The sequence below is a fragment of the Erithacus rubecula genome, assembly GCF_903797595.1.
Source record: "Erithacus rubecula genome assembly, chromosome: 3".
Classification (NCBI taxonomy): Eukaryota; Metazoa; Chordata; class Aves; order Passeriformes; family Muscicapidae; genus Erithacus; species Erithacus rubecula.
Window position 1 is genome coordinate 96,471,880 of NC_136689.1, and position 26,296 is coordinate 96,498,175.

At 40.7% G+C, this 26,296-nt stretch overlaps 1 protein-coding gene across 3 annotated transcripts in view; it reads right to left on the reverse strand.

Annotated features, from left to right (window-relative positions):
• The window catches only part of LDLRAD4 (low density lipoprotein receptor class A domain containing 4), a 282,043-nt gene extending 265,792 nt beyond the window's left edge, over window positions 1–16,251 (reverse strand). For 2 of the 3 annotated variants that reach the window (XM_079302393.1, XM_079302392.1), the window contains exon 1: window positions 16,137–16,243. The gene's annotated coding sequence lies outside the window, so the exon portion shown is untranslated. Of the gene's footprint in view, window positions 1–16,136 lie in introns of all 3 variants that reach the window. The other variant, XM_079302394.1, reaches the window with a different exon arrangement.
• Between the last annotated feature and the right edge of the window lie 10,045 nt (window positions 16,252–26,296).

Sequence of the window (26,296 nt, forward strand, 5' to 3'; positions counted from 1 at the left end):
CATTGCCTGTTAACATTCATGTCTGACCACTTTTGCAGTTTTAATGAAAACGAGAGCAAAGTTGGTGGCAAACAAATGGCAAAAATTGACACTTTTCTGCCATCATGGCAAAATTTCTTGCAGTAGGAGGGTGACTTAAAACCTCCATCCCATACAGAGCCCATAAGCTATCTACTCAAGAAGGCTATTTAAAAATTCACAAAGTCAAATTCAGACCTGGTACCCAGGAAACACTTACTAAGCCAAGATTGCAAAATGTAGAAATGGATTGAGAAATAGTCTGAACAGTGACGAGATGTAGAAGCCATCTTGGTGGCTCTGGGTGACAGATGACAGTCAAGGCCAGTGTGCTAGTTTTGGCTGGGGTAGAGTTAATTTTTGTCACAGCGTCTGGTATGGGGCTGTGCTGTGGATTTGTGTTGAACACAGGGTTGATAACACAGAGATGTTTTTGTTGCTGCTGAGCAGGGCTTACACAGAGCCAGAGCCTCTTCTGCTTTCTGTACTGCCCTGCTGATGAGGAGACACAGCCAGGACAGGTGACCCAAACTGACCCAAGGGATATCCCAGACCACAGGATATCCTGCTCAGTGCAGAAAGGGGGGAATAAGGGCAAAGGGGAGGACATTTGGAGTGATGGAGTTTGTCTCCCCCCACCACCCTTACCTGTTTTGGGGCCCTGCCCTCCTGGAGATGGCTGAACACCTTCCTGCCCATGGGAAGCAGGGAATTCATTCCAGGTTTTGCTCTGCTTGTATGGACAGCTTTCACTTTCCCTATTAAACTGTCCTGATCTCAACCCATGAGTTCTTCAGCTTTCACCCTTCTAATTCTCTCCCCAGTCCCACTGGTGAGGGAGTGAGCGAGGGGCTTTTTGGGATTAAACCACAAAAACCAGCCAGTTTAATTAAATAATAAGGGACAGAAAATGGAGTCTTATTCCTTCCTTAAACTTTTGAGATAGCATGAATCTAACAGCTGCTCATGTAAAAAGAAGAACAGAAGTAATTTCTTTTTGCAAAAAAATTAGAAACCTCTGCAATATATACTTCATGTTGGGCTGTTAGCTGGGGTTTTTCTAAGTCCTTGCCACCGTTAATAATGGATTTCAAATATTCATGAATTTTCACTTCAACTTTTCTAGCTGCTAATTAACATAATTATATGTATAATAAGCATATTTGGGTTTTTCATTATCCACATTTCTCTACCCCATTTTATCAGTCATTTTCAATGATATGGAACACTGTATTTGTACCATTTACCTTTTACAGTCTCTTTAAAAAGAAGATGGAAAACATGAATAAAATGCATAATTTTTTATTTAACATTACCAGATAAAATTATGTTTTCATGCAAGCATCATCATGAATAATTGCTCAACAGTTACTCTTAATTACAAAAAATGCAAAAAAAAAAAAAAGATTTAATGGCCAGCTCTTTGCAGGACTACTTGACACTACAAAGGGAATACAGTGTTTGCAGCATAGCCACAAAACCAGTACAGAGGAGACTGCACTAGGGTACTCATTCCCCTTTAATCAGACTCTAATCTGATGGGTTTACATTCTGACATAGTTTTGGTGAACACAGACATACCTAATTAAAACATGACTTGTTTATCCAGCAGCACATAAGGTTTTGACTGCAAAAGTGATGTTCACAAAACAAATGTACCCTGTAGTATGTAATTTGCTTTGATATGAAAAACCTTGAACAAAAAAATTATACTGTGCCAGCAATCAGACAGCTAAAATGAAATGTAAAAGGTGGCTAATTGCTTCAGTACTTGAAAACAAAGTCAGTGTTTAGGTATCATTTACCATGACTAGTAGGTCAGACTTTGATGTGATAACTCACTACTGAAGTTTGACATTGCGTCCATCCTTCATTGTGTATTGGAGGTTTAGCCCCTGCTGATCCAAGTTGAAATGAGCCTCCTGTATTTGACAGCATTCAGGACTTTCACATGTTCAAGCTCACCAAAGAAACTTTCCAGACAAAAGTCAAAGTCAGTCTTTTCCACTTATTTTCTATGCCTTTTTAATTTAAGTAGCATAAAGGCTATAGCATGAAACAGTGCCAAACAGAAACCACTCAGCACAAGGACTTTCAGGTATCAATGTAGATCCCTTTTTTAACTTATTCTGAGTATCCAAATACGAAGATAGGACTTAAAACTCTATCACTGTGAGATCCAAGCAACAGGCATTCCAGAAATCATTCCAGAAAGATTTACCACTATTCTACATTCCCCTTTTCATCATTATCTGTTAAAACACTACCTCAGTATACGTAAACTAAATTGGATAAGACAGTCCAATTTTATGTTGATTAATTCAGTAGCTGTCAAGTACAAAATCTTTTGAAACACAGCACTTCTGCATCACTGGACAGGAATATTTAGCAACAAGGAAAACATACTCATCCACATATATGGAGTGTTGGAAAAAGGAAAACACTTAGCAAATGAGACAAAGATCTGACATAGCCACTGCTGCACCCTTCAGAAGAAAAGCCTCTTTTGGTTTTCTGTTAGTTTCAATTCTAAGTGAATAGAAACAAAGTGGGTAGAAAATTATTCTGTATAAATCTCCTTCCATTAAGCTACACAGGATTAGCAGCCAGTAAACAGAACTAGGAAATTAGCAGTAGGAGATACAAAAAAAATAGTTAAGGTCTTGTACAGTATCTGTATGAAATGTAAGAAATTAAGAAAAGAATATTAACATTTCTGGCTATAGAGCTAGACAAAACATGCTCAACACCCAATATAAATCAGGAAGACACCCCATCATTTCTATACATTAACATATTCTCTTACATGGTAAAACAAATACAAAGAGGAGTGAAGCAATGGAACAAAATGAAGCTTCAAAACAAGTTTTAGTAATATCAAGGTCCAAATTTGCAGTGGAAATGCAAAGAAAGTTAAGGCACTTAAAAAATTCAAACCCAGAACAAATAAATGTAACTAAGACAAAGCAAAGAAGTTCTTCACAAACATAGAAGTTATCAGCTCTTCTCAGAAATACTCCTGCAGATCTGTTTTCCATCAGAAAATCCAATGCATCGAAACAGAAATGCTTCCTGTAAAGTACCCTTTTGATGACACCAATAACAATAATAAAAAAACCTGAAGCAGCTACTTTTAAAGACAGAAATTTATAAACTTCATGGCTTTATGACTTCTAATTATTTTTGGAACTTTACTATGCATGGCATCATACAAGACTAAAAAATGCATCAATCCAATGCAAATATAATTTCTGTGGAAAAGTACAAAAATGCTTTTTTCATTGTTTTAATCAAGTTTTGAGCCTGTAATCTTTACAGCAAGATATAAAATCCCCTTCTATCAAAAAGTTTAATCAAAGTTAGTTTAACCAATCAGAGTTATCTTGAGAGGACTTCTATGTTTTTATATGATACGGAAGTGACACTTACTTTATTTAATAATGGATAGTAGTCCTGTGACAAAAGGAATGCAAATAAATACACGTAAGTCTATATCACTGAAGAATTGCCAGCTGTTTCCCTTCTCAGAAGGAAAACTATAACATTCTTTAATTATTTAGAACATCTCAAGGAAGTAAAAGTGTTGCTTACTTTAAACACATGCAGCAGTCTTCAGATACTCTTAACATGGTCACTCCCTGCCATTTGCAGCTAGAATTGCCTCAACTTTTGGTTTTTTGGCACTTACTTAGCATGTTTAGAAGTAAGATTCTCCTTTCTCATACTTTTTTTGCTCCCACTTGACCTTTACTGCACTTGCTACCTAAACAGAAACAATTCAAAACATATGAAAAATACTGAGTTTTGAAAATTAAGATCTAAATAACTATTTCTAGATTCAAAAGCATTTCATCAGAAAAGCCTTACTCCCGTTACTGCAGATTGGACTAGAACTCCAGAAGGTTCCTTCTGACCTGAATTATTCTACAATTCTCTTTGTAGCATCAAAGGATGAAGCAAAAGTGAGTACAGTTCACCTCTTCAATCTCTACAATCCTCCGTGGAATTGTCCTGATTTCACTTTCACCTACTTTTTCAGCTTAGAACTGCTAATATGCTCACACATACACACACATAAAAAAATTTTAAAAACTCTATTTAGGACTGGCATTGACAGCTAATTATTTTTTTCCTTGAAGTTCACTAAGTACTTGTATCCATTCTGCTACTTTAAACAACACTCTCAGGTAAAATTTACCAAATTCAGTAGACAGCCCCCAGATGGCTTCAATCCATATTTAGAAAAAGCTGTGACAGTGTCTCAATCCCCATGGAAATCCATGTGAAGCTGCATGTAAACTCCCTTGCAAGACACGGATGAAGATTTACTGTATCCAATTGTACAGTGGTCTAAACATACATTTGCATCTTTCCACTCTAAATTCACTATTTTGCCTCAACAAAGATTAATACAATTGCCATTAACACAAAACATTCTTTTCATCTAAATTTGCATTTCTCTTGTTGTTTTTGTCCCCTTCTCAAATCAAGTCAGACTCACAGACAGATTAGAAATTAGCCAAACTAGAATCTGCAACAGTGACTTGACCTCTTTGGACTACAAAAAAGACAAAACAGTGGGACAGAGTGACTGGAAAGTTAAGAAATCAATGACAGTCAATCCCAGTGTGCTCTGTTTTACCTCAGTATGAATGTGGAGTTTCTGAAGCTTACAGAGTTGGTCTTCCCACAGTATATTTCCAGCACAATTCCTGGAGCTCTGACTTTCTGCAGGGCCATCTGAGATTACAAATATCTAGAACATTAATATTGAGGACTGTGAACCCCTTAGTCCCAAACATGCATTTCCATGAAAGCCACAAGTGCAATAATCACGCAGTTTATTCCGTGTAGCCGGGTAAAATGCTCACGGTGACAATTCCAGCTCTGCCCACGGCAGGAGGAAATCCTCCCACAGCCCCGTGTGCTAAAATAATACCCTAAAGAAGTGCCAGCATGATTGGATTTCCCCATGCAGCTCAGGTCACCCAGTCTTGTGTCTTTGCTGATCCCTCGGCCAGCAGACACCTGCCCCGCACAGGAGCCGCATCCCAGCAAGGCGCTCACTCGGAATTTGGGAGTGCAGCACCCCAGGGCAGACCCATAGATCAAACCCACCCAGCCACAGACTTCCTGACATTCTCCAGAACGGAGAGACAGGGCAGGTTTTTCTTCCAGAGCAGGGAGGCTTTGGTATTAATTTGAACAGGGAGGAAAGCTGGAGTCTGCTCTGCAGAAACATCGAGTCAAATAAATACGTCATTAAGCTAACTAGCTACAGGATTGTCTAGCAGATGGATGACATCTTGGTTGCTAGTGGAACACTTTTCTATAGCCTTGTTTGAGGCAGACACATATGGCTCTCCCAAGCATTGATGCAAGCTCCCAGATGGACTAGATCATTGCTGACACCTTATTATAAATCCTAGAGATGAAAGAAGGGAGCACAATTTTTGAATCACAACACAGGACTCTAAAATATTCAGGCTTCCTAAAAATCAAATTTATAACAGAATATCTTAACTTCTTTATGTTGAAAGAAGCTATTTCTAACCAGGAACAGAAAATAGGGCAAAATGCTGCATCAAGAAAGACTAGAAGAGCCTTGAGGAAGCTTACAAAAACAGAAAATCCTTAATGTAAATGTATATCATAACTACATATACGGAGTTACAAATATTACAGTTCTAAGGATGCAAAAAATTATCTGCTGTGCAGCTGTTACTGACACCAAAGAGCTTCCATATGGAATTTCTTGATTGGCATGGAAGGGAAAGGGAAAGAAGAGGAAGCCAATTAGACATTACAGATGCATCTCTGAAATGTCTGTACCCTAAAGGACTACCAAGAAAAAAAAAAAAAGTGGAAGAGAGATGTCTAGCCACAGGAGTAACAGGAGAACTACCAGAGCTATGTGGGAGACTGGGAGACAACAGAACCAGTTGCACGCAACATTTGACTTTTTGTAGTGTCAGGGACACCTGAGAACATCTCAAATACACAAGGGTACTACAATACATTTTACACATCAAGGTCAGAGGCAGGAAAAAATACTCTTTTGACAGTTTTACACTGTGAAAAGAGACTATCCTTAACTATCCATAATCATTTGACTCTTCAACTTTAACAAAAAGGAGACTCAAAGTGTGGGAAAGACAACTTGCTATGCATTTTCTCTCTAAATGTCTGCTATACCACGTAAACTAACAAAGTTTGAGATTGTTATAACTCTGTGACAAAACTTTTCCATTTCAAAAGCAAACCAACTCACTGACTCTGGGAATAGGTCAAGAACTACATTCATAACAGAGATTCTTAAGCTGCTAAAATTTATCTGCCTCTACTGCAATGGCCATAATCTTAATAAGCATGCAAACATCTTGGAACAATCAGCTAAATGTGGGACAGCTAACACAGCATAACACTGCCTCTTATTCTTTCAGACAGACAACTGTACTTTCAGTATCTTCAACCATAAAAGAATTCCAATGCATTGAATGCAGAGTGGCTCCCAAGTCTTCCTTCTCAGCTTTAGTGTGGCTGTTCTTGACCAACTGAAAGTTCAGAAGACTTTTCTTACAGGGACAATATTGAAATCCTTGCATTAAGGAGTAAAATATAATATTTAATCTCTACCTCCATCACATCATAGAGCTCAAGAGAAATGTCCAGGAAAACTGTCACTTTTGTAAGGGTCACTTACAAAAAGTGTGGGAAGAACTGAATGTCCAGCTATGCACACTGCATCTGCAACTACTTCAACTGGACAGTTCCTCTTCTCTGCAGCACAGCTCCTGCCAGGAGGCAAGTTCAGCTTCCTTCTTTCTCAGATCCCTGAATAATATATGCTTCACTGTTCATTTTAATGTTTTGGAATAGAGAAGCTTCAGGATATTCTTTCCTGTATGTACATCTTCCTATGCAAGACACAGGGAACTGCAACTTGCAAACCTCTGTAGTAAAGGCTGACATGAAATTAAAGACTTTAGAGATTTGGGTTCTCCTGAGGTGCTCCATCAGATGAACTCCAGATTGAAAAGAAAGGGGAAGTGAGATATTAATTGGCATCCACAAAAGCATGATAAAACACAGCTCCAACTAGAACCAGACAGTTTCTGGGCTCACAAAGCAGACAAACCCCATAAAACTCCACATTTTCCACTGAAGTTGAAGGCTTCAGTTTTAAAACTGTCAAATAGAACTTTTTTTTTCCTTAGTTTTAATGTTTAAAAGACTGACAGTTTCAAAAGATAAATACAGAGGATTACTGCATGTCCCCAAATATGAGATGAGTCCATGAGGGATTTTTTCAGCCCCCAACTTTGCAGCAGACATCTCTTGCAGGCTATCCAATGAAACCATATGTTCCAAGAAACACAGCATTCCTGGTCACAAAGTGAGATTCTTGGCAGTTTACCTCTGTGACAAGGACCATGAAAACACCAGGCCTCTGGCCAAAACAAGTTCATCAGGAATCAAAGAGAGGTTGTGTCTTATTTTGATTTCAGTCAAAGTCTGTCAGGTCTAAAACATTTGGAATGAAACATCCCAATTTCAATGAAGTGCCATTTTCTATGTCAATTACATCCACTTGAAAGTTTGTAATTAGGTCCACCTAAGATGCCTCTTAATAGCAGCATCATGAAAACTGATCAATAACAAACAACATGGAGGAAAGTTGAGATAAATGAAGTACAGTGTAAAACACTGAAGCTACAGCATGGTAAACAGCAATGTCAAGAGCCTCTCAGTCATGGACAGATAGGTTTAGATCACTGTAATTTAATTTACATTCTGAATAACGTTCTCTATCAGATGAGAGCATTAAATGACCTTTGATTGATTTAAATTAAATATATAAGGCTGTTCTATATTCAACAGAGCATTCACACACAAGTTTAACATACCCTAACACACACATCCTGACTCAACACTTCAAGTGCTTTGCTCTGGTGTCTCCATGTAGACATGATTAAAGGCTTTTATCTCCAATCACTAACAATACCCAGGGGAGAACAGGGAATGGAAAAAGGCAGAGTCTGTTGCTGGTTGCATATTCAACTGAAGAAAGAACTCAACATTTCAAAAGACATTTCCAGAATACCTTGCACACCTAACCCCCACTCCACAAACCAAAGAGGTCCTCTTATTCCTCTCTATAGTTCTTTTAATTCCTTTTGGTTTGCTCTGCTTTTAGGTAATTTCAAACAAAATTATAAATCATTAACCACATACTTTTTTAACTCATTACTGTGCATTATCAGCACTAACACATCAGCACTGTGGTATTTCTTGCTTGAAATTTACGTATTTGCCCAACCACTCCCTATGAGAAAAAGGAGACAGGGCCACATAGGTTGTTGGAGCTTTTTCTGCTGTAGAAACTTTACAATTATACCAGCTGTTTTCTTCAAAAGGCTGTAAAGAGCAGAACAGTGATTTTCACCTACAGCTGCAAGTTAGAATCATCATCTCTGTAGCCACTGGAAGTGACTTCCTCTTGCAGGTGAGGAGAGGGTTATCTCCTTAATCCCTGGTACATTAATCCCTACACTAAAAAATTAGACCACTTTTGTTACCAATCTCATAAGGCTCTGTAAAAGTATTTGTAAAATACTTTGATAAGAAAACTTTGCCATAAGGTGCTAAGTAGAACAGGTCAGATAAAGCACACATTTGACAAACACTGGCAGTATTTATGTTCATCAACAGATGGTTGCTTTTAAAAAAAAATTATTATTATTATAAGCTATGAGAAAGTAGCCACTAAACAGTACCTGTATTCAACATGATGCAAGCTGCTTTAATTGGACATATGGATCACATGTTAGAGGCTTCCCAATTAAATAAGGATAACTCATACTTTAGGACATTTTAAGTGAAAATAGGGTACTTGCAACATGCTAATCTCAAATGTGTTGTTTCTAAAAGCCTGCTAGAAAGGTTATTACAGCAGCAAGAGGAATGTGAGTGGGTCACAAAACATTGTGTTAGAAATATCCACAGAATCCTCCTCTATCTCACTTCTAACACCTATATAAGTTGATGAGGATTTATAGTCAACACAAACCTTTTGTGAAACAGAACATCTACACATGAACTGCACTGGCCAACAGATGCCACTAGTCAGCCCAAGTCTAAATTTCATATAACCAAGTGCAATCTGTAATTTAGGAGTACTAAACCTTATCTGCATGCATTTCTACAAACATTCAATTTAATTTTGCTTAGCCCTAGTTAAGGAAAACCTACAAAACCAGTCATCCATTGAGGTGAAACTGCAAGGGAAGAACACACATCATCATGGTATCTCACCAAAGGCGCCAGTTCAACTGCTATGGAGATTAAGCTGGGTTATTTATAAGCAATCCTTACATTTTCACTCCCACACCTTCTGCTGTCCTCCCCAACTCTGGCCCATGGAGCAGAAGCTGGAGAACTCAGTTTTGTCTTTTGAAAATCCCAAGAAACCAAGGCAAACATCCAGCTGACGTTCTGTATAACACAGGCCCAAGTACATTCTATGGATTAGCATCACTTCACTCAGTAACTAATGGCTGAGCACAAGCAGAAAGTGAAGCAACACCTTTTACACCCAACAGTTTAAGAAATACTGTTACATCTAGGCAATTACATACATTAAGTACATCCAACTAGACACAGGATTAACAGACTCATATTAATTCTTGCTTCATGTGTCATTAACACCTAATGGAATGTTCAGAGGTGTTTACAAGCCCAAAGTAATAATGGATCACTCTTAATTAATGCACAGGAAGAATTTCATGAAAGTCTCAGTGGAAGAAGGCTGTTAAAGAGATTGCTTCATATCTCAGTCACAGACTGCCCCCTCCTTTCCCTCCATGAAATGGAGAACAAGTAGGTTACAGGTGTGAGAAACCAAAATAATAGGCTGAGCCACACAACACAAAGAGATAATTAAGAAAGTGACGCATGTTTTCTTTCCAATAATCTTTGAAAAGTTGAAGAGTGGAACTTGTGTTTAAAAAGCAGAGTACTGTACTGTTTGAAGATGCTTCAAGTACTGGTGCTGAAAATTGAAGACAAAACACAGTATTCTTATTATGGCATATGCTAGATAATATGAGTCAATGCTCAACACTTATTTTAGAACTTTAAGTACATTTCAGGGTTTATCCAGAAGGAAACACTATTTTCCAGTCTCTTCTCAATATGAGAGAGATTCAAGATCTTATTTTATTAAGCATTACCATTTGTTTTAACAGAAACCCTAAGACAATTCTGTACTGTCCTCTAAAATCACAACTTAAATACACTCAGTGTGTCCAAGGTTATGACAGAATCATTCAAACCTCAAGGTATTTCTCATACAAACATGCAAAAAAAGCACATCTTCCCCAAAGGTCAGTACATCTTACACAGAAACTAAATAAAATACTGTGTTTAAAAACAATTGAAATCTCCAAATTTTTACAGGCAATAAAAATTCACTATCACGATTACATTTTTTCAGAATCAGATTTATTACCAGTTTTTAACAAAAAGGGTACCAGGGTGTTTGGCATGGAAGAAATCAAGAACACCAGCAGATGGAAAGACAAGAACCTTCCAAGAGACACTTAATCAACCTGCTCCATTCTCATGTGGCGCATTTCAGCACTGTATTTTTCTAGGCAATACTGCCCTGCCTTATAGAGATAATCCTAAACACATGCTCTATTAAAAACATGGGTACAATGTCCAACACTTTTTGTTTTCCCTGTCCTACCCAGAAGTCAACATCAACACAGAAAAAACTTTGCAAAGACCCCCACACAACTGGCAAAATATACTTGTCCTTTTATCCACTGCAACCAGCATTGAAGTCCAATATTTTCATTTCTCAACTCACCTTAGTGAAACCAAACATAATGCACCTCGAGCATCTGGATTTTGATTTAGTCCTACCTAACTGTACTCATCAAGTAGGTGCAACTATTCTAATGAGGAACAGCTCTCCAAAATGGTGAAATATACAACTGAAACCTGTACTGAAAAGCAGGTAACAAGCAGACATATTTCCAAATTCAGCTATGTGCAAAAAATACTCCTATTAGAATTGTTCTGGATTAAAAAATTATTTTCAGTCATGCCTACCAACCAAATGTCTACTTATAAATGTGTCTATGGATGACTAAAGTTTTTCTGGGTAGGTAAGGGAAAGACTAAACCCTGGGAAAAAATGTTGAAAATTTTCACACTTTAAATGTCTGAAATAATATTCAGTTCAGAATATAACTAAGTTTGCTCAGCCAACCTTTAAGACTAAACATCTGATTCAACACAAACCAATATATTCTGGTTTTAATGGCACTCTTATGGAAAAATACCTCATCTGGGTAAATGACTGATTATTTTAACAGTTATCTAGCCATCAGAGAGTCTATTACACCTGCAATTCTACTTAACATGTAGAAAAACGTAAGCATAAGGTAGAGTCCCCACCACAGGTTTGCACTGAGCAGAGGTGTCCTAGCAGCAGTCATTTATCTATCCCTGTATCCATGGAACTTTAACAGCTTTTCTGTGTGGATGCTGGCAATCGCTGACTTCCACTGTCCTCCATATTGTCTAACAACATTTTCAAATGCTTTTCAGTTTTAGCAGATAATAAAACATAAAATCACTATCATATCCATCCTCTTTTGGTACTCTCCTCAAAAAAACTAACCTCCCTAAGTCATAAACTGCTCTCCTAATAAAACTGTATTTCTATGAGAACACAGTCTCCCAATTTGAAGGATCCAGACTCCTGCTCCGAGCAAGTTTTCAAAATCCTGTGGTAAGGGTTTCTGATCAGTTTCTCTGCAAAATGCAGACATTAAAAATAAATTATGGGTGTGTATGTGTCGCCTTCCCAGCCCTCTCCCCACCACATGCACTTCCACCCCCAGCTCCTTTGCTGGTTTTCATGCAGATTTGTGCCAGACATTCAGCATCCTCATTAAGTGGTGTCTGGCAATCTGCCTAAGCTTTAGAGGGTTCTGGGAATGCCAATATATTAACCAGAGGACTTTTTGCATACCCTGGAGAGATTTTCATTCTAGAAAAGTCAACCATTTGGCACCAAGAAAACTTACTTCAAATCTAGGAAAGCTCTCCATTGGCAACATGAAGAAAAAATGCATTTACATTCTTACATTCTTCTTAATTTCTGTCTCCTACCTGACAGAAAAGTTTGATGTAGAGCAAGATCATTCAAACACACTTTAAAAGGTCAGTGTGTTCTCTGTAGGATTTTAGAGAAATGAACAACAGATATAAACAACACAGACACAGCACAACTTCAAGAAAATTATTCATTTTCAGTCCCTTGTCTCTTGTGACCAAAATGATCAGTTAGATTAAATTTACCAATTATTACAGTGAGTGATAATGAATGGTGATATGGGTGCTTGAAAATTTCCAGTGCTTAACCAAACAATAAGAAAAAGCATTTCGTAAAATGCATCTACATTTAGCACACTGCAAATATGCTAAATCAAAGCACACACTACAGAAATGCATAGATTAAATAAATATAGATGAGCATAACCAAGACATCCTGCCAGCATGAAATACAGGACACACTGTAATGTCATGCTCTTATTCACCTGCAAGCATTCTTTCTACTGCTGTCCCCTTAGAGTTACTATTATTCAACTGACAGCCTCAGAACTAAGCAAATAAAACTCTCTAAGAGGAAAAAGAAAATCCCATTTCTTTTTCAAATATGAGGTTCAAAAGAACACAATGGAAAAAAGAAAGGCCCATGGCTTTCTTTCACTTGAATATTCTGCCCATGCAGCATATAGAGTTAAAGTACACTGGACAAATGTGTCATTTCAAGATCATTTCTTCAGGCTTGTGTACCCAGAGAATCCAATTCATTTCAAGAAGTAATCTGCTACCATATAGATATCGCTACCTATTATTATTATAAGTTTCTTCAAACTGACATCTACTTCAAACTCATCTTTCTTTGTGCAAAAAATTGCCAGTCTCCTGACACCAGCTCCAAAACACCATGGTCCCTTTATAATGGCCAATTAGAACCAGAGATTCAGCAAGAATCAATTAAAATCAATTCCATTTAAATGTTTTAGTGTACTAAGATTATGTTTGGTGTGAAAGAAATTTTTAGCTATCTAGGCTGCCTTTGCTTAGATATCAACCTTCTAGGCAAGACAGCTATTCTTAAAAATAGCTGTCAACTGAGAAAAGAAAATGTATATGCATGAATCATTTCACTACAGGGTTGGATTCCCAGCAACTGATGCACCACTGTTCTGGCACCAGTGCCTTTAACGAGCAGCTGATACTAGATTGGTGCCATTGAAGAATTTCACGGTTACCACAGAACCAATCTGCAGAAAAATTCATCTCCAAACTCCTAGAAGTATTTGCATTCTGTAACTGGCAATGCACTTGCAGGGAGCTGTTTTGTACCATGAAAAACCAGACAGGGGAAAAAAAACTTTTCCAAGACCACTCACAAGTTAAGTGCAATAACCATGACTCCTGATGCAAGAGCTGTTGGACAGGCACACACTTTTTAACACTTCATTTCTCTTACAGACTATGCTAAGTTAAAATGCTTTTAAGGAATTTCTCTATTATTTCCATAATTATTTACTTCTTTCTGGCACATCATATCCACATTTGGAAAGTATTCCAAATTATTTCAGACAGTGTCACTGACCTAAAACTAGCTCTTGGTGGAACGGCAGCACTAGACAGGGTACTGCAGGGCAGATGAAAAAGAACTAAATTTTGGTCAAGGAAATCAGAGAGAAAACTTTCAATCCCCTCTTCCCCATAACCCCCTCTTGCAACCCCCTCTTCAATTCAGGGAAAACTAACAGTTCCTTGTTTCAACTCTCACTTTAATGTTCTGTGCAAAAAAAATATCATTTTGTCTACTTTAAAATAACAAAAGACTAGGTCAGTTCTAAATTCCTAGGTTAAGCTACTGCCCAGTGGCTGTAATCTTACATTTAATACAACTGTGCCTCAATCTTGTATCTCAACTTCCTTCTACTTCCACAAGTTTCCTTGTAAAAAGTCTAAGGTCCTGAAGACTGAAAACTTCATCAGCCAAATGCAGCCTAGTGCCTGTAATGTTTCAGTTAAGAAAAACCAGTGATTTGAAATATTGTCTCACATTGTTACTCCTTCTGCATTACACACTGCCATTAAGGCCCACTCTGGCATCTGAATTTACTGGAGAATATTGATGTGTCTTATGCATATGCAACAACAATCTTCACATACCTGAGCTGGAACTAACTGTGCTGGTATAAACACTCATTATATAAAAAGATGTGTTTCTACTTCTATACATAACTGAAGAGAGTTGACACGTTCCAGTTTGAGTTCTCTTCATGCTGGTCACTTTGTGTATCACATAACTTAATACCTGGTGCTAAAACGCCAGTACAGATACAGATGTTCAGATTATCATCTCTACCTCAGCTAATATGAACAAGGGATGTTGATCAGGCTGCTTCCCACCAGTGCACTGGTTTTCCAGCAAAACTTCCCCTTTCATTTACAGCCACTAAGCCATAATATTTCTATGTTCATTAGTGGAATAAAACACGCGTGCACCATGCACAGGAATTTAACTCAAGGATGTATCGTAAGTTTCAGAGCTCTGGATCATTGCAAAGAATAGGTTTCCCAAAACATTTTCCTAGAAATGAAATTGAAAAGCAGAATTGAAGTTTTGTGTAACCAACAAGCCCAGGTGTTGAAGGACCAGCAAGAACACTGCCCCTACTTAGGCAGCATTTATGTTCTTGCCTCATCTATGACTACTGGTAATTGTCCCTTGGGCTTTCTTACTGGCAAAAACCTCTCTCCCTTTTTGGCCAACTTCAGATTTATCATGCTGGAGACACTTCATTCTTCGTGCTACGTGATGCACCTTTCCAGTCCACAAATATTTGAATGTTTTTGGTTTGGAAGCACAGACAAGCCTCTTAAAAGAGCTTTCCATCCTGACAGGGAGACGTCTATGTTTTTACACGAACAAACTTTTGTAACACCAAACAGTACTTTTAACATCACATAAAATCATTCACCAGATTTTTGTTCTCCTGCACAACCATCATTTGCTATTCAGAAAACGTTCTGAATCCCACTAAAATGTGCATCACTCCAGGTGTTAAGATTGCCCAAGAAAACAGAAGTTACTTTTGCATTTTTCCTGCTTCCTGTTTGTTCATTGCTGCACTTAAACCTACACAAAACGGTGTGCTTGCCTCTTCAGCAAGCATCAAACCATAGCCTACGCATAACTACCTACCCATCTACATGACAGAAAACCTGGCACACCATTCAGAAATTTAGGGTGCCCATATCCACGCAAACAATGCAGACAGGCGTCTGATACAGGCAGGCAAGGCTAGACTTTTGCTAATAAACTTTTTTTTAAGGAGGCGGGGGGAAAAAGGACACTCCGTCAAATATAGGTCACTGGTGCGTGAGCCCGGCAGCCGCACCGCCGCTGTGCCCTGCTGCCAAAGTTGCCCGCCGGGCGCCGGGCGCGCACCGCGGCCGGGCATCCCCGCCAGGCTCTCCCCGCAGCCGGGCTGCGGCACCAGCCCCGGCCGAGCGGCCGCACGGAGCCCGGTACGGACCCGGGAGCAGCCGGAGGACGTGCCGCGCACTCGGCGCTCCCCCGCGCCCTGCCCGCCGCGGCTCCGCAGCCCCGCTCCCTCCGCCTGTCCTGCGGAGCCCCGGGGCTCTCCCGTCCGGGCTGCCGCTCGGGCTGCTTCCCGGGCCAGCGGGGCAGGACGGCGGCGGGCGGCAGCCCCGGAGCCCCGGCCGGCCCCCGCGACCAGCGGTACCTGTCACGCCGCCCGGCCCCGGCCGGCGCCCCCACCTGTCCCCCAGGTGCGGCGGAGCGACGCGCTCAGCCCGGCCCCGGCCGGGCACTGTCCCCGCCGCGGCACGGAGGGTGGGCGACCGCCGCCGGAGCCCCCCGGCAGCCGCCGCCGCGTCCCCCGCACGCTGCCAGACCTCCAACTCGGGCCTCCCGCACTTTCTCCGGCACTTTCCGCCGCGGCCCCCCCCCGGCCGCCCCCGGCCCCGCCGCGCCGGGCGGCACTCACCTTCCGCCGGCCCCCGCCGCTCGCCCCCGCGCCGCGCTGGCCTCCTCCGGAGCGCCTCGCCTCCTCCCCCTGCCTGTCTCCGGCAGCCGCTCTCCGTGCGCCGAGGCTGTGCCTGCCTCCAACTCATCCCCAGCCTCTCCTCCTCCCCCCGCCCTGCCCGCCCCGCTGGCTGCCGCCTGTCTGCAGCGAGTCTGGCTCCGGCGGGCGGGCGCGGGGGCCGGCGGCGGGGGGCGGGCGGAGCGGGGGAGGGGAGGCGGCGCTGCCGCCCGGCCCCGCAGCCCACACTGACACCTGCCGGGTGGATGTGCGCGGGACCGGGCCCGGCGGCGGCGGGGCGCCCCGAGTGCCGCCCGGGACTCGCCTTCGGGAAGAGAAACCCGATGAGGTTCTGCAAGGGCAAGTGCAGGGTCCTGCCCCGGGGGAGGAATGACCCCAAGCACCAGCACAGGCTGGGGGCTAACCTGCAGGAGAGCAGCTCTGCGGAGAAGGACCTGGGAGTCCTGGTGGCGGACAAGCTGGCCATGAGCCGGTAGTGTGTCCTTGCGGCCAGGAGAGCCGATGGGATCCTGGGGTGCATTGGGAAGTGTGGCCAGCAGGTTGAAAAAGATGATCCTCCCTCACTACTTGGTGCTGGTGAGGCGACATCTGCAGTGCTGTGTCCTGTTCTGGGCTCCTCAGTTCAAAGAGAGACAAGGAGCTACTGCAGAGGGTTCAGCAGAGGCAACAAAGACCGAACATCTCTCTGATGAGGAGAGACTGTGGGAACTGGGGCTGTTTAGTCTGGAGAACACTGAGGGGATCTCATCGATACATATAAACATCTCAAAGGAGGGTGTCAAGAGAATGTGCCAGGCTCTTTTCAGTGGTGCCCAGCACCAGACAAGGAGCAATGGCCATAAACTAAAAAAGAAGTTTCACTTCAACATGAGGAAGAACTTCTTTACCTTGAGGGTGGCAGAACACTGAGCAGGCTGTGCAGGGAGGCCTGGAGTCTCCCTCTCTGGAGACATTCGAACCTCCCCCTGGATGTGTTCCTGTCTCACCTGCTCTAGAACCCTGCCTTGGCTGGGGGCTTGGCCAGGTGATCTCCAGAGGTCCCTTCCAGCCCTGAGGGGTCTGTGAGCTGCTCCGTTGTGTGGGAATGGCCGTGCATGGAGACTCGTGGCAAGGAGGCAGCCCCAGTGCGCACGGGGCAGCCTGGCCACACACCCACCAGCCCTCAGACAGCCCCTGCACCTCTCTCAAGGTCAGCACTGGCACAGGGTGGGGGAAACAAAAAAAAGTACACTTTGCCCCATGCAGAATGAGAAATTTTTTAACTTTTCGAAAAATGTTGCAAGACAGGAAAACCCAGTTCACGTCAGGGCTCAGCAGGCATGAACCCAAGGCAGCTTCTGCCTTGCCTGTGTTCACTTGCAGGCACGGTCCATTCCAGGCTCAGTAATGTGCAGTCCCACACGGAACTGCCAAGCATTCGCTAGCCCTTAGCCTCTCCCTATCCCTGTTAATATCCTTTGGGATGCAGGCCTGTATGAATTGTCCAGTAAAATGGCCACCTTAATCTCAGCTATGCCCAAATCACTTGGGAACAAGTATAGCAACCAAAGTTGCCAATACATGTTTAAATGCAGAAATATTTACACATACCATTCTCACAGAAATAAAGAAATCCCTGTTTCTGGGAGCACTGGAACAGATCACCCAGAGAGGCTGTGGAGTCTCCATCACTGGAGATATTCAAGCACCATCTGGACACAATCCTGTGCAATGTGCTTTGGGATGACCCTGCTTTAGCAGGGAGGCTGGACCAGATGACCCACTGTGGTCCCTTTCAACTTGACCCATTCTGTGATTTCTGTTAATTTAGAGAATCTGCCTCAGTTCACATTCCCATCCACAAGGTATTATGAAGACTTTGCCCTTCCCTGTGAGCTTAAAAATGATGATGATAAATAGCAGGGATGAGGTAACATGAAGTGTAAACTTCCAAAGTACAAACTTTAAGTATGTGCATCTTTGATTCAAATGTGCCTGTTTCACTTTTTGCCTCACCTCTCCCAAACTTCAGGCTGGAAGGAAGATGTAAGTCTGCTTGAAGGAGCCAGGAATCTGCCAACCCAGAATCCAGAGGACCAAGTTTGAACATTGTGGAGGTGATGGCCTGAAGTTGGTGCTGTGGGTCACCATATGACTGAAAAAGATTACTTCCAAGACAGAGACAGTCAAAACAGCAGTGAAAGATTATTTTAGCAAACATAGTTTTGATTAAGCCACAAGGAGCCAAAGAACCATCAAACACTACAGAAAGGAAAAGCTTCCAGTAATATGGATAATTACCGGGGCTCCTTGCCCTGAAAGCTGCAAAAATCATCAAGAGGTCACAGGGTTGACCTATAACTTGGTATTTGTAATTCATTTATTTATAATCTAACAAACTGGGAGAAACTTGATTTTAATTTTGCTCTGTAGTTAGCCACCAAGAGTCAAGTGGTCCATTTCCAAAAGTGCCTTGTTAATCTCTATATATTTCATAACAAATTAGTCTGACATACTTCAGCTGTATTCCATTCAATGACTTCTCAAGGAATACCAGTCATTCACTTCCTCAAGAGAGCCTTCCCATGTGCAGAGGAATATCCTAACCCATGGAAAACCTTGTAAAGCATAGCAAAATCACCTACCAAGTAGCAAATTATTTCTATACAATACCTCTTGAGTGAAGAGATTCGCCTGGCAGCAATTTGGGATATTTTGGGCACGTGGGAGGAGGAGGACAGCAAAAACTGATGAAAATGCATAGACATGCTCAGAAAGCATTGTGATGGATGCATGTTGGAAGTGAAATGCCGAGAACACTCTATGCTGATGATACTCTTGTTCCTATCCAAGATGTCTCCGGAAGACAGAACCTTCAACCTAACATACTGGCACCTGCCAAGCAACATTTCCTCAGGTGTACAAATTCCTTTACCTTTTAACCACCAAAATTTCCATTTAGAGTTCTGTTCAGTGTCTTGCTCCACTTAAATGTGTCTGAAGAATGTCAGTATTTCTGAAGTTTAGAGAGACAGTTAAAGGGGAGTGTTAACATTTTTTCCCTGACAAAGTTATAAATCATAGGAGAACTTGGAGTTGTGTAGAGGTTTCACTATAAAGAGAATCCCAGGGAGAGTTTGGTTATATGAAGAAATCTACCTTAAGAAATAAAAAAAGCCCCAACATCTCTTCAGTTAAAGCCATATTCACAGTATGATGATATTGGGTTCTTATATCCATAAAGCTGCACAGACATCCTGACTGTTTCTTTCCTGGATAAAAAAGTGAAAATTCTTATAATTTATTTAAGGCGTAGACAGATCTGTGTATGATTTTCATTTTTTTCTTTATCTTCCTCTCTAAATACAGCAATAGTATAGTTAATGATTGGACTGTTGGGGGTTTGTGGGGTTTTTTTACTACTTTATTGTTCATCTGATAGTAAAAATTACTTCAATGTTACTGGCAGACAGCAAGGCGCTGCACCTAAGGGTGTAGCTTAACCACAGAAGCCCCTGCTGTGTCCAGAACCCCAGCACAAAAACCAAGGCAACCTGGCAGAAAGAATCTCTGTTATTCTATAATAAATACTTGGCCCAACCATGCTATTAGGTGTGGTAGGAGATACAGAGTCTAGTGAAGCACTTGGGTCTGAATGTCCATATCCATCCCTGGTGGGCCCCTTTCCTGGGCTTGTTACAAATGCTGCAACTGCTATCACTTCTTCCTTCTCAGTCTGGCAGTCTGCAAGATGTGCTGCACTGCTAGGGAGGAAGTCAGTGGGGAAAGCAAGTATTTGAACAATTATACTGAGAAGAACAAATTTGAATCCAGGGACATAGAGGCTGTTGGTTTTAGTTACTGGTGACTCATCTTGTTTCCCACCAGGAAGCCACAGATCAGTGTATTTCAAGTATTGCTGATTCCTATTATCTGGTACGCTGGGAGAACAAGGAGGAAGAAATTAAAAACACTCAAACCACAGAAAGAACACAGCTAAATAACATATGGGCATGTCATAAACCAGCCTTCCTAAACCACACATAAAAGTGTGCTACAAATAAAATACCTAAAGCTAGTCAGAAGACTATTTGGTAGGGTTTGTTACAGGTCATCCAGATTCCTCTCCCAGTTGTCCATCATGAGCAGATAAGCATTGCTCATAATTCTAAACCTGGGGCTGTTTTGCAAAAAAAAAAAAAAAAAAAAAAAGAGAAAAAAAAAATACTGCAGCCTTACTGGGAACCCTGAAGCACACAGGGACAGAAACACAGATTCCAAAAATCCCCACTCAATCTAACCTCAGGGGTGGGGGGCAGGGCTTGGTTTTGGTGGTTTGGTGGGTTTTTTTGAGATTTATTATCAAAGCAGAGTCCAGTGAGGGAAGCATTATGACAGAGAAAAACATGACAATTCTCTCTCACTAAAGCCAGGAAGTTATATTCTTTTTCTTGGATGATTCCCAAAAAGGTCATTCATTCCAAGGGCTTCCACTCTCCTTCCTGGTTAGACTAACCAGAGTACACCAGGTGAGAAAATTTCTATCTTAGGCAATTTATGGAACTGATGGCAAGCAATCAAATCTCTTCAGAATTTTAAAAATCAGTAACATACAAAAAAAAAAATGCCATAGGCTTGCCATCATGGTTTTGGCCATTTTGAAGGGAAAAGGTCAGTTAAATATTTTAGGAAAAGACTCTGAAATTTTCCAAAATTGTTCAAGATCTTAATTCAAATTCTTGTGTTTCAGTTGTACAGGGATGGAGGCCTCAGTCTGCCCTGGGCTTCAAAAAGGCCTTCACACACACCTCAGTGCCCCTGCAGATGTACAGGTGGGATTAATGTAGAGCCAGACACAGGCTCCAGACTGTATTTCCAACATGTCACAGTGGTGTGAAATTGTGTCGCTACAGTGAGTGCACTGTCCACCTTGTATGCCTTGTTAAGTAGGTGGTAGGTATGAAAGCAATGACAGGGGGAAAATGGATGTAAGGAAAGTAGATGTAAGCACATGAAAGATTACTTATAATATTTTCCTGTTGTAGAAAATTCTCTGCCTGTTCTAGTAATTCACTGAAGTTAGACTCCAGTTGATTTGTTGTTCCTGGATGCACACACACACACACACACACACGCTCATTCTGCAATGTGTTGTTCATCTGCCAATTCCACCCACACACCTGCAGACCCCATCACTAGATGTCAATCTCAGTTTTGGATAATCCTACATATTTTAAGAGATGTTTTGGTTTTCTTGTTGTGATGGACATAACTAAAAGAGGTTCTCATGCTAAATAAAACATAATGTCAGACTGTAAACTTAGTGAGCACTATGAATATCAGAAGCACCCCAAAACTCTCCAAACTGTAACAGCAGCAATGCCACCCTCTTTTTCCTACAAGGAGGCCTAAAGCAGAAAAGTTAACAATGAGTGAGCACAGATCAAGTTTCCAGATCTACCTTCAGCTTCTGATAAATCAGCCAAGAAAGGTATGATGCCAAAACCTCAGCCAAGCAAAAGGAGGTGGAATCAAATTGTATCTCCTAAGATAATACCATGTACATTACCATAATAGAAAAATTACACTCCCTATGTAAGAGGGGCTGCACTACAACTTATTATACAATCAGTAATGTATATAGAAGTTAGACAATAACTGATCATCAAATAAGACATTAATTCTTGTCATAATGTGGTTGTTCTACTGGATGTACTCTGTTGTCATGAATTTACATACAATTTACAAATAGGTATGTTTTCAGCTTCACAAAATAAAGTCTTTGCCACATGAAAGGTACAAGTTTTTTTGTTTATAATACCATTTCTCAAATATATTTTTTAATATCTTTCCCAAGTCTCAGACTGATTTTGTTGGAGGACGAGTCTCAATTTCCCGTGATATAGATACAGTATTTAAGTTATAAAAGAAATATGATTTGCTTTAAGAAAGCACTGTGAGAACAGGCATAATTGGGAACTGATCCAAATTCTCCTGGTTTATTCTATGGCTTTCTGTCTACTAGATCACAAAGCAGCTATTCACTGCTTGTTATTCTACACTTCTTGATTTAATGTACTACCAAAACCCCCTTTTTCTCCAAAAACACTTCCAGAATTACTTTCTTAGCTAGCAGTTCTACTGCACTGGCTTAGCTCTGTTGTAAGTAATTGATTTGCAAAGCACGTGTAAATGAAAGAATTGACAAATATCATTGGAAAAGATCCTCTTTTCAGGTTCCCATCATCCCACTGACTTCAGTAGAATAGAAATTATCAGACTCATTTTACACACACACATACACACATACACACACACATAGAAAACCTACAGAAAAAGTATTCAATAAACAGTGTGTTGGCCACCTACTGTATCAAATGAAGCCATGAAAAACTCTGGAACCTTGAAAAGTGTTGCATGAAGAAAGGGATATTGTATGACAGGAATGCATAATAGGACTGATAACCAGGAACAGCATCATCATCTTATGTTTAACTGTAATGGCGAAATCAGTGCTACAGTCTACAACCTTGTGGTTGATGTTCACTAATATCATTACTCATATTCAGATACCCATCTTCCTACCTTTCATAATCTTCCCAATAATTGGATATAGCCACATGTGTTTAAAAGCCACTCCATTCTTCTTCTTCAGGTCTTCTTAGAATATTTCTCTCTTTCTATTTATAGAAAGAATATTAGAATTGGAATATTTCTATCTTTCAAAAAACTCTATTTTTGGAAATAAGGACCATTTTCACTGCTTCCCTGGTTCAGGAAAGAGGCATCTGATCAATGCTTAAACTTTAAAATATATTTACATTCATTTTAAGAACCCTACCCTTCCAAAAAAGTTATTCTGTTTCTGCCCTTCAACTCTTCCCAAAGATAAAGCTGCAGAGCTCTGAGAACTTCCCGTACTACAACTCTCCTGCTTTTCTCTTTCCTAAGTTTGTTTGGTTGTTTTGGGTTTGGTTTTTTTGCCTCTGTTTTTGGACTTCTTTTCAGTTAAAGCCTTTGCTTTAATGCAGTATTGAAAAATCTGAAGGTTTTGCCATCAGAGAAGACAACTAAATTAAAGCAAATAGGTTGGACAGAGGACACTAATCAAATTGCATATATTGTCTACAGTACAGTAGATGAGTGCCTAATAGGAATACCACTTTCAGGGACCCCAGACTAACCACAGAATCAGATATCCATATTGTCCATAACAAGCACAAGTGGAACCTGCTGCTGACCACAGGCCTGCTTTGCTTCATCTGCTGCTCTAAGCAAATGCATTTTTTCATGCCTGGAAAAATGTTTTCACAATTGACTACAGAAATACTGCAAGTTAAACTGTAATATTATTCCCTTCTAGGTAACTCTTCCCAAAGAGGTCTTAGGAACTGTCCTCTCTGTTCTTTCTTGTCAAATGAATCCCAGTGACTTTTTTTATCCTCCCCACTGTTTCTGAATATCACTTGTAATATATTTTTAATACTGAAAATCTGCATAGCATGCAGTTGTTTAATGCCTTCCATTAAAGGCCCTCAAAGCATTTTGTTGTCACTAATCAGTTCTATCTCACCAACCCAGGCATACACAAGCATTATTCCTGTTCTGTAGACAAGAAAACTACAGAGAGGGCTGAGTGACAGAATTCTGTCCTGCATTCAAACTCCAATCACTAGACTATAAACCACTTGCAAAAAGACAGACTGTTCTCTAATGCTCAGATCTGAAGGACTTCCTTAAAGGAGTTTCTCCAATAACTTGCTGTGTCTTCTCTCAGACACTTTCTTAGCCACTCATTTATTGGCAGGTTACCTACAGATGCTAACATACCATACACCAAGAACAGAGGCCAAAACAAAATAAGCTACAAAAGGCACTTTCCAAGTTATTTTATCATCAGTTTAACAAGTTGCAAAAGTACAAAATGCATAAAAGCTACAAATTTTTACATGTTTTTTCCTTTAACATTCTGTTTACTCCTTGGGCCACCATCTTCAGCATTCTTCACTGACAGCTGAATTACTTTACACAAGACAGTACTGGGAAAAAATATTCAGAACATGTGAAAGGAAAAAAGAGTTTCTACATCTCAAAATCTTAACTTCAAAACTCTATTTTATCTTTATAGGTACCATCCTAACAGGTCATCTCCCAAGTGAGTGTTAGAAGTACTGAGATGTGCCCTGTCATGTTCAGAAAAATAATACCTCAGTTCAGATGTTTAACATAATGAGATGCATGAAACCCTCCTGAGTTTCTCTCTCAAATCTATGGAGTGGGAAACTACTATGTTCCAGGATAGTCTTCTGCAACTGATTAGAAATGGTACAGATTATATACTGTGTAATACAGACTTTCACAAGTGAACCAGTTTTTCTTCTGATATAATATTAACATTTGCAGAAATATGAGTCAAATTACACTGTGAAATTAACCTCTACTTTTGTTTATTTTCTATTATTATCTGGAGTAGTTTGACCTTCATTGCATAGAACGGAGACTGCTTAAAGGATTTATCAGCAATACATATGGAAAGAAGCTCCCCTTGGTAGAAACTTTGCCTCATTTGTGCAGATTAACATTGTGCTCTTCTTCAGAAACATATTGACTACATCACACTCAATCAGTCGGAATTCATGAATGAATTGTCACAAGTTAAGCTAGGATGTCAAATTTACTATAAATCAGTTAATCTTCAGTTGTTTTTTCTAAAATGTATACTATGCCCCAGCAGCACATGCAAAAGAAGTTGGTCCTTAACCAAGAAAATAAACATCTTGGAATTGGCTCATACTGACCTGACAATAACAATTTGCATGCAGGCAGTTAATGCAAAACAGCTGACTTGGAGTAATTTCCTTAGAATGAGGAGTTAGAGACCGAGCAGGTTATTCCTGTATGTAAACTCTCGATATACTTGCACTTACAATATGTCAGACAGTCTGGCAACATCTTGATAAAATACAGGTACACCTGGAGTTTATGCCAATCTAAGTTACCTTGTTTCCAGAAAATTTCATTTCTTCAAGCTATGTCTTTCTGGCAAGGTGAAAACGTGTGAAACAATGTCCTTGTTCCTCAAACTTGAGACTTTTCATCACTGTGCAAACAAGGCCACATAAATACCTGGTTATGGTTTATTTGTGGCTATGCCATTCACAGTCTTTTAGCACATAACTATCCCAAACTTCAAAACTCAACAACTCTAAGTAAGACAAAGCCTGTGCCTGCTCTCAGGTTTTAGAACTCATTTCTTAAGGTTTATTTGTTTAATCATTATGGCTTTTACAGTGCTATTTATTTCTTTCTCTGCTGTACTCACTTTGTTACTCTGAAAGCATGAAAGATGAGCAACAACAAAACTTATATTACACCCCATGCAGCGAGGCCACGCAGAGACCTCAGAGCCTCCCCAGGCAAACAGGCACAATGTTATCTCCAAGCCCTTTCTCCCTCCCAGTATCTGCCCTTCTGCTGGGGGCAAGGCAGCAGAGCAAAGAAGATATTGTTCTGTTCATTCCTGGCACCACAGCCCAACAGCAGCATGGAAATCTTGGCAGGGAACACCGGTGCCGGGGCCCCTTGAACACTTGCATGGGGCACGCAGCCAGAGGCTGCCCAGCTGCTGCTGGAAGGGGCTCCAAGTCACCCTCTCACCTACTGAGCCTCTCTGCTCCCACACACCACCCACCCATATGGGGAAAACTGGAGTGGTATCAAGGAGACTTCTCCCCGAGTCCTTCTATTAACTGGCTCTGCTTGGTAGATGTAAGCAAAGAAATGTGATAGGAAAACTTGATAGTTAAATGCAATGATCCAGGCTAGATGCTGAATTCATTTAAAGAGGCCTCAGAATCATGTCTACTACCAGAAACAAAACTAAAATCACTTTGGAGTCAGTATAGCTGTGATTTCTCTGCTCCTAAAGAGATTTACATGAGCATTGGAATTTATTTGTCAGTGGGCAGTCTCAGCTTTGTACTAGACATATGATTTTATATGAAATCCAGATGTCATTTAGAACAGTGTCAAAAGTCAGACTAAAATTAGCATTCATTGAATGAGTTTCTAAAAGAAAAAATATGCTCTGCAGCTTAAAGAAAGAACTGTAAAAATATCTCACT